The sequence below is a fragment of the Rhinoraja longicauda genome, chromosome 24 (genome assembly GCF_053455715.1).
Source record: "Rhinoraja longicauda isolate Sanriku21f chromosome 24, sRhiLon1.1, whole genome shotgun sequence".
Taxonomy (NCBI): Eukaryota; Metazoa; Chordata; class Chondrichthyes; order Rajiformes; family Arhynchobatidae; genus Rhinoraja; species Rhinoraja longicauda.
Window position 1 is genome coordinate 24,673,040 of NC_135976.1, and position 10,196 is coordinate 24,683,235.

The following is a 10,196-nucleotide window of genomic DNA, read 5'->3' on the forward strand; positions in this document are numbered from 1 at the left end:
TGGATGACGTTTCGGGTCGAGACCCTGCTTCACTGAAGCCTTCGTGTGATGGAAGAATGGGTAAGGTTAGTCGAAAACGTACTTCACAAATCAGCATGAATAATATGGGCATTGTTCAGTTGTATGGGCCCATCATAGATAAAACGTCTTAAGAACGGTGGTAGCACGGAATTAGTCACACCGTCAGCCCAGTAAGGTTCGGGGTTGAGAAGGGTGAAATGAACAATTGGACACAAAGACCCGAGAGGAAGGGTTTTACTTTACTTAAAATTAGTACAAATCTTATGCAATAAACGTTTTCACGCAAAATCAGCAAAATGTTAAAGGTAAATATTTGATATCGTAAAACACGCTCTCCCCAACAACAGTAGGCGTGCGAAGAGTTCACAGATTAGCCTTTCGCTGGGGTACATTGTATAAACAGAGGTCATGGTTACACAATCGGTTGTTACTCGTGTTATGTCTTCCGCCTTTCGCGTTGGATGAAAGTGAAGGCCTTTGGATCTACCACCAGAACATGCCGCTTGCATGTTAGTCTCTAATTACGCAACGGTGGGGATGAGACTGGATTGCCCTGGAGTCTGGACTGGTGGCGTGAGAGTGGGGTCGGTGTGGTACGTCTCCTGTCTTATGCCACGTACAGATTAACTGGTTGCCTGTATCAACAGACCGGTTTATACGACGCTTCTTCCTGAACTGCATCCCACTTAGATTTGCCAGTACCACAATTGGTAAAACCCTCTACTAAATTACAATGTTGGCACTTATTTCCAGCATCATTAAGGACCATGCTGTAAATGTCACGCAAATTACCACAACATGCTTGTTTTTTTGTTTTAGTTGCCGCTCTCAGAAATACTATCCCATCATCCCTCCCGGATAAAGAGCATCGCCGAAATCCACCAAATGCCCGTCTTCCCCTCACGGCACCCCTCGTCACTTCGGAATGTCAACGCTTGCCTTGAACAAATAAAGGAAAAAGCAATTTGCTCCAGCATCATTAACACAAAACAATCTTTGTAATGCAGCCAATGCCATCGGAAAGTAAAGTAAATATTCACTTGAACCAATACGGTTAATACAGCTACAAGACCTAACATCAGAAGGCAGACTACACGGCACAGGAAACCATAATATACGAGGTGAATTGATCACCAGCTTTAACGTTCGACAATTTTGTTAACAGGTTGCCCATTAGAAACGTCAAAACATATATCGTTATGCAGCCCCCCACATGGGTTGGCTCAATTCACCGTCACGATCTCTTTGCAACGTGGCCGGGTCCTCGATTTCTGCGGTTACATGGATAGAACGAGTGCTACCGCCTTAACTGCACACACACGATGGACTTTGATTCCACCATAAGCCATATTCTTATGATCCGAGGGATCCTCACTATCCCGTCAGTCACTGCAGACGATCAAAGAGATTCCACGCCATAGGCTGCTGGTTGCTAATGATACGCCATGGGATATTGGCCAAGGAACACTACTCGGTACAAGCACTTCTCCGCCAAACTTACTTCCAGCCAAATGACAAGTTGAATATCCATCTCACAATGTTGAAAGTTGACCGAATCTCTGTCGGGGAAACTATGGGTAAACCCAATGCTACATCTCTCCCCCACTACTGACACAAGCGATTGATTAATATTGGGCATCACAGGGTCACTGCCCGTAGTGTTATATATTCAAAAATAAACCGGGACCAAATATTGAATTATAGGAGCGATGGAAAATGGAATTAACAGGGATGGTAGGCCGCTAGTACGCGTCGACGAAGTGGGCCAAATGGTCTATTTCCATGTTGCATGACCAAGTGCGGTGAGGTTGCCTGCCCTTGACGTCAAGGAAGACGTTATAGAAACATAGAAACATAGAAAATAGGTGCAGGAGTAGGCCATTCGGCCCTTCGAGCCTGCACTGCCATTCAATATGATCATGGCTGATCATCCAACTCAGTATCCTGTACCTGCCTTCTCTCCATACCCCCTGATCCCTTTAGCCACAAGGACCACATCTAACTCCCTCTTAAATATAGCCAATGATCTGGCCTCAACTACCTTCTGTGGCAAAGAATTCCACAGATTCACCACTCTGTGTGAAACAAAACTTTCTCATCTCAGTCCTAAAAGACTTCCCCCTTACCCTTAAACTGTGACCCCTTGTTCTGGACTTCCCCAACATCGGGAACAATCTTCCTGCATCTAGCCTGTCCAACCCCTTAAGAATTTTATAAGTTTCTATAAGATCCCCCCTCAATCTTCTAAATTCCAGCGAGTACAAGCCGAGTCTATCCAGTCTTTCTTCATATGACAGTCCTGCCATCCCAGGAATCAATCTGGTGAGCTTTCTCTGTACTCCCTCTATGGCAAGAATGTCTTTCCTCAGATTAGGAGACCAAAACTGTACGCATTACTCCAGGTGTGGTCTCAACAATGCCCTGTACAACTGCAACAGAACCTCCCTGCTCCTATACTCAAATCCCCTCGCTATGAATGCCAACATACCATTCGCTTTCTTCACTGCCTGCTGCACCTGCATGCCTACCTTCAATGACTGGTGTACCACAACACCCAGGTCTCGTTGCATCTCCCCTTTACCTAATCGGCCACCATTCAGATAATAGTCTGCTTTTCTGTTCTTGCCACCAAAGTGGATAACCTCACATTTATCCACATTATACTGCATCTGCCATGCATTTGCCCTCTCACCTAACCTATCCAAGTCACCTTGCAGCCTCCTAGCATCCTCCTCACAGCTAACACTGCCACCCAGCTTCGTGTCATCCGCAAACTTGGAGATGTTGCATTCAATTCCCTCGTCCAAATCATTAATATATATTGTAAATAGCTGGGGTCCCAGCACTGAGCCTTACGGTACCCCACTAGTCACTGCCTCCCATTCTGAAAAGGACCCGTTTATTCCTACTCTTTGCTTCCTGTCTGTCAGCCAGCTCTCTATCCACATCAATACTGAACCCACAATACCGTGTGCTTTAAGTTTGCATACTAATCTCTTATGTGGGACCTTGTCGAAAGCCTTCTGGAAGTCCAGATATAACACATCCACTGGTTCTCCCTTATCCACTCTACTAGTTACATCCTCGAAAAATTCTATAAGATTCGTCAGACATGATTTACCTTTCATAAATCCATGCTGACTTTGTCCAATGATTTCACCACTTTCCAAATGTGCTGCTATCACATCTTTAATAACTGACTCTAGCATTTTCCCCACTATCGATGTTAGACTAACTGGTCTGTAATTCCCCGTTTCCTCTCTCCCTCCCTTTTTGAAAAGTGGGGTTACATTAGCTACCCTCCAATCCTCAGGAACTACTCCAGAATCTAAAGAGATTTGAACCCTAGTAAAAGTGAAACAGAGTGCAACCCGCTGGTTGAAGCCAAACTTGTTTGGATAGGCGCGAGGATATGCAAGGAATGGAGGGATATGGATTATGTGCAAGAAGATAAGAGTCGCGCTTGGCATCATGTTCGGCACAGACATTGTGGGTCGAAGGACCTGCTCCTCTGGTGTATTATTTTATGTATAGGAAAGAACTGCAGCTGCTATCATGCTTCGTTGTCACCTTCCGCTAGCTAACAATTCTCCATTTCCTTGACCTACCTCCTCTTTGATGTCTAATTTTCACACCTTACCCTCTGTGTCTCCCTCTCACCGACTCTCAGTCTGAAGAAGCGTCTCGACCCGAAACGTCACCCATCCCTTCTATCTATAGATGCTGCATGTCCCGATGAGTTACTCCACCATTTCATGTACTATTCTGTGTCGCATGTTCACCTGAGGCGACGGAAGCGATTGGGCGGCTGGAGATTAAGATGCGTGCCATCCAGTGTTAGAGATATATGCCCCCTCTTCGTCGTCGCTGGGTTCACACCTCAATTCTCCCTCTGCAACAGCGTTGTGGGAGTCCCTTCGATGGGACTGTAATTTTGCCACAAGAGAGCTCATCCAAAATTGGCTTGATGACAGGATTCAGAGAATAGTCAATAGACAATAGACAATAGGTGCAGGAATAGGCCATTCGGCCCTTCGAGCCAGCACCGCCATTCAATGTGATCATGGCTGATCATTCTCAATCAGTACCCCGTTCCTGCTTTCTCCCCATACCCCCTGACCCCGCTATCCTTAAGAGCTCTATCTAGCTCTCTCTTGAATGTATTCAGAGAATTGGCCTCCACTGCCCTCTGAGGCAGAGAATTCCACAGATTCACAACTCTCTGACTAAAAAAGTTTTTCCTCATCTCTGTTCTAAATGGCCTACCCCTTATTCTTAAACTGTGGCCCCTGGTTCTGGACTCCCCCAACATTGGGAACATGTTTCATATCATATCATATCATATATATACATCCGGAAACAGGCCTTTTCGGCCCACCAAGTCCGTGCCGCCCAGCGATCCCCGTACATTAACACTATCCTACACCCACTAGGGACATTTTTTACATTTACCCAGCCAATTAACCTACATACCTGCCTCCTGTTTCCTGCCTCTAACATGTCCAACCCCTTAATAATCTTATACGTTTCGATAAGATCCCCTCTCATCCTTCTAAATTCCAGTGTATACAAACCTAGTCGCTCCTCGTTGTGGGTTGTTCTTCTAACTCGAAGCCTGTACCCAGTGGTGTGCCGCAGTGATTGAATCTGGGAAGCCCTGCTTGTTTACACATATAAATAACTTGGATGAGAATGTCTGTGATCTGGTAAGTATGTTTGCTGACACCAACACGAACATTGGTGGAGCTGTCGATAGCAAGGGCGATTGCCAAATAATACAGATGGGGCACAGAGCGGCTGAAAGTGCTAGCAGATGAACATTAATGCCCTCGAGTGTGAGGTAACGCATTGAGGTCGTCTAATACCAGCAAGACATATATACACTAAACCGCAGTGATCTTAGAAGTGTTGGTGTTCAGAGGGCGCGTGGGGTGCAAATTCATAGCGCTCTGAAAATGGTAATGCTGGTGGAGTGAAGAAGGCCCACAACTTAACACAAAATGCTAGAGGAACTCACCGGGCCGGGCCGTATCTGTGGAAGGAAATGGAGAGACGACCTTTCGGGTCTGGCAGTTCCTTCAGACTTAGCTCGGGTTTATTATTGTTACGTTAACCGTTGTGCAATGAGAAGCTTTGTTCCGAGGCAACGAGGTGTAGATGGAGTCAATGGTGGGAAGTCTTATCTGTGTGATGGACTGGGCTACATCGACAACTCTCTGCAATTTCTTGTAGTCTTGGGCAGAGCTGTTCCCAAACCAAGCCTTGATGCAACCCAACAATATGCTTTTTATGGTGCAATTATAGAAGTTTGTAAGAGCCATTGGAGTCGTGCCAAATTTCCTCAGGGTGGAGCGGCGTTGTTGTGCCTCTTGGCTGTCGTAACAATGTGGTTGGTCCACGACAGATCGTTGCTGAATGTTGGCCTCGAGTCTTTATAGAGTCTTCGGACATGGTTTACTAATAAGTTAGTGTTAGGCAAAAAGGCAACCGCACCGACAAAGTAGAACTCCCTGGGCACCTCATGAAAACATGCAAACTTGTTTTCAAGTCTCTAACTTGCGCGTGGGTCTTTAACAGAAAGTCACCCAGACAGAATGAAAACCCGCAGATGCGGGAAATCTGAAAAAAAATAATAATAAGCAGGTTGATCAGCGGATCAGGCAGCATCTGTGAAAAGCGAAACAGTCAACCTTTCAGGTTAGATAACCAACTTTGTTGGTAACGATGTTCACTTAGTAAATTAATGCAAAACGTCTGTTAAGAAAGTTTCATGGTATTTATCACAGAAACAAACGTCAGCATCGTCAATATAAACGGACTCCGCGGCCAATCAGTTTGCATTTCCTCCAGTTCGTTTCGAGGAGCGCCATTAAATCCTGCTTTCGGCTTACCCAGTCGGTGCAAGGAGATCAACGGCCCTCGTTTGAGAAACACAAACAGGAACTGAGAATAGAGATGACCACACACACACATGTTAAACGGCGAGGGAAGGATGTAGCAGTCAGGTCACATCAAACATTCGCAGTCCTGCTCCCGGATGAACAACATCCCCTTTTTCAAAACCGAGAGGCCAGTACAAGTGTCACGTCATGGTTTGAAAACACAGATGAAGTTCAAGTCCCTGATAAATCAATTCGTTTTATATCATTCGCTCTCGGTGCACATATTGAAGTCCCGGGTGGGATGCGTCCATTAATGTAGGGACATATTTAAGAATTGCTTTATTTCTAGATCGATGAACGGGAAGCCGATACAAGGAAGATAGATGAAGATATACGGTCTATAAATACATGGGTCAGAGCTGCAAAACGTTCAAAAGTTTGATACCCGCTGCACATACATGATCGGTGGAAAATATCCTGCCGTTCACTAGGACGCGCCGGGGGGATTTAAAATGATGATAATGTATCTGTTCACCAACACCGTTCAAACAGAAGTAAAACCAGAAAATGTTGTAAATACTCAGAAGTCGCATTCGGACGACGGAACTTGGACCTAAACCTTTCATTCCAAGCCTCTTTCCACAGAGGCTTCTCAAGCTTCTGGGCGTTTCCGGCATTTTCTGTTTTTATAAATTAGGATTTTCAGCACCTGCGTGTTTTTTTTTTTTCATTTACCACCAAAGCAGAGACTGGCATTTATGCCTTTGCTATCGTTTGCTCACATTACTGGTCTGCTCAGGTAGAGTGGCTGCCCAGGAAACGAAGGCAACGTGTAACCAAGTCAATGGTAAAATGGAAAGGAGGAGCATGTTACACAAAGGTTATCGCGACAGGAGCTTTCCCGGGACACTGACGAAGCTGTTTCATCAGTGATGGTACTTTCGCCAGAAGATCAAAAACAGGATTTCTCTGATGGCTGAACAATGTCGCCACCTATTCACAACTCCTCAGTAAGTGTATACTTCCATACTGACCATATAATTAGAATGCCAATGTCAAAAGGTTGGATATTCTGAGGAGAATGGCTCAATCCTGGCGTCTAAGACACGTTCTACCAGCAACTTTCCATTGGCTAATTGCTTATAAGATGCACGATAATTAATTTCAAAGGCTATCCAGAGAGCTTCTCTAAACTTTGCAAATCCTAGCATCACCAGCAATTTCCCTTCCAAATCATGCCACGAAACTTGGAAATTTATCACTGTTCGTTCATCATGTCAATTTAGGAGCTCTTTACTCTACAGCACCGTGGGAGCACCTAAATCGCCTAGCAAATGTCTTCCTATGTTTCTTTTTATCTTTAATGTAATAACTAACATACATTTATAACTGCAAAGCAAATTGTCCCTGCATGCCCGGGCATCGCTGAATTGTTGCTTTTACTACCCTCTCGACAAATCCACATCCCGCCCCACGAATGTTTTCCAGAATAAAATCCCCACGGTCGCTTTATACATGATTTCTGCTGGTAAATGGATTCACTGAAAGATGCAGCATGAAAACAGACTCCTTCGACCCACCAAGTTTAAGCCGACCATCGATCACCCGTTCACACTAGTTCTACGTGATCACACTTTCGCATCCACACCCTGGACACTAGGGGAAAACTACAGGGGCCAATTATCTCACAGATCCGCATCCCTTATCCGATTAAACCCCCTTGGATATCTCTTCCTCTGACTTTGGTCACAACATGAACCAAGATTGAATCGACATCCTCCGTCTCGAAATCTGTGTCAATATTAGCACAGCTATCAACATACTTACCTCTGAGTCAGATTTTGTGGGTTTTGAATTCTATCTAGACATGACTCCCAAAGTTTTGGCTGGTACGCCACGTGATATTACCATAATCCTAAAATAATCCTTCACCATTTATGATGCGGTCATTATCAAATCAGATGTCGAACTGAGGCAACATCATCCTGTCATCTGGGTGAATGTAAATGCCTCTTAAGTCAACCTTTAATAAAAGGTTGTACGAGTCTTATATTACCCCTCAATTAATATAACTAAGCAAAACCCAGACAGTTATAACACTTCTGACTATACGCTGCACGAAAAGAAAATGGCTTCATTTCCCATTTATCATTGCGGATTGCATTGCATCATCATATCATCATCATATATATACAGCCGGAAACAGGCCTTTTCGGCCCTCCAAGTCCGTGCCGCCCAGCGATCCCCGTACATTTACACTATCCTACACCCACTAGGGACAATTTTTACATTTACCCAGCCAATTAACCTACAAACCTGTACGTCTTTGGAGTGTGGGAGGAAACCGAAGATCTCGGAGAAAACCCACGCAGGTCACGGGGAGAACGTACAAACTCCTTACAGTGCAGCACCCGTAGTCAGGATCGAACCTGAGTCTCCGGCGCTGCATTCGCTGTAAAGCAGCAACTCTACCGCTGCGCTACCGTGCCGCCCCATGCATATGTATGAGTGGGCGAGATCATCCATTTGTGAATATACGTCTTTATTAGAGTCATAGTGGTACACAATAGAAACAGGACCATTACGTTCCATGCCAACCTTTTGATCCATCAATTCTTTGAAGCTATTCGAGGTCACTCTCCAAGTAAACTCGCTTCCATAAGATTTTTATTGTACTTGCAAAGGGCACCTCCATAACTTTTGAATTCCTCCCCTTTGCCACGTTCTTCATTTTTTCTCTGTTCTCATCACCCCCCCCCTCCCCCACCCCTCCCCACCCCTCCCCACCCCTCCCCCACCCCCCCCTCCCCCACCCCCCCCCTCCCCCACCCCCCCCCCCCCCACCCAATCCGCACTCCTTCTTCGGTCCTTCGACAATGCCTGTTCCATAAAACAAGGGAATCACAGATGACGTACAGGTCAGGTATTTCAGGCTTTGGTATGCACGTTGGTACAAAAAAAATGTTACGCAGCTGACGCTTATCTTCGAGCACCGGGTTCGTAGCCTTGCAGGTCTCGATATGCAAGTGTATTGCTTTAAATGAGGCCAAGGCCGTGCCTTTATCAACCATTCAGACAGTCGGTAGCAGACTGCTAACACTCGCCAGGTGAAACATCTTTCCCTCATTTCTCATCTAATCCTCCAAGATTGCTCGGGTCGCGAATTTTGCGGAAGAATGTCCAAGTACACAGCGGGATATAGATCAACGACAGGCATGAGCGGAGTAACAACAGGTCGAGTTTCATTTGAGCAAGTGTGGGGCGTTGCACCTTGGGAAGTCGAAGGTAAGGGGAAAATCTATCATTAATGCCATGACCTTTACAGTTTTGATGTCCAGCGGGATGTTGGAGTCTATGTCCTTAATTCCATGAAAATGGCATCACAAGCAGATAGAGTGGTAAAGAGGCCATATGGTATGCTTGCCTTCATTGACCGGTGTGTTGACTGTAAGAATCGGCAAGTCACGATGCAATCATGATCATTCAATGTCAAGATAGGACTCTGGTTAGGCCGCATTTGGGCTATTGCGTGCAGTTCTGGCCGCCCCAACTACAGGAAGGAAGCGGCGGTTTTGGAAGGGTGCAGATGTGGTTTGCTACAATGATGCGTGGATTATGCGGTATTAGTACAGAGAGAGGTTAGACAGATTCTCTGGAACCCCGAATGTTGCAGGGAGACCAGATAGAGGTATATAACATTGCGAGAGGCATAGATAGCAGTGGCAGTCAGACACTTTCCCCCATGATGGAAATACCAAATACTAGAGGGCATGGCTTCAAGGTGAGGGAGGCAAGGTTTAAATGTGATATGCAATTGTTATCCATTCCCTCGTGATGAAACTGATCTTTTTTCACAAATTTAACTTTGCAATGCATTATCCAATAAATAACATGGCCAAGTCATCAAAAACCAATCAGAGGATGTTTGGATTAAGCGAAAGATGCAAATTATTTGAGATGCTCGGACCACTAGCAAAAATAACAAACACACTGCTGGAGGAACTCAACAGGCGAAGCATCGTCTGCGGAGAATATGGACAGACGACGTTTTTTGTCTGGATCCTACTTCACACTGATGGATTAAAGGAAAATATCTGGTAAAGGTGAGGGGCATGAATTTGCATGTGAGAGGGTTTCGGGTGAGGTAGGGTGATATGCAGATGGGTGGAGTTAGCAACAAAGTTTGTTGGTGAAGTGAAGATAAGGGATTAAAAGTACCATTAGCAAATTTGCAAATGATACAAAGCTGGGTGGTAGTGTGAGCTGTGAGGAAGATGCTATGAGGTTGCAGGG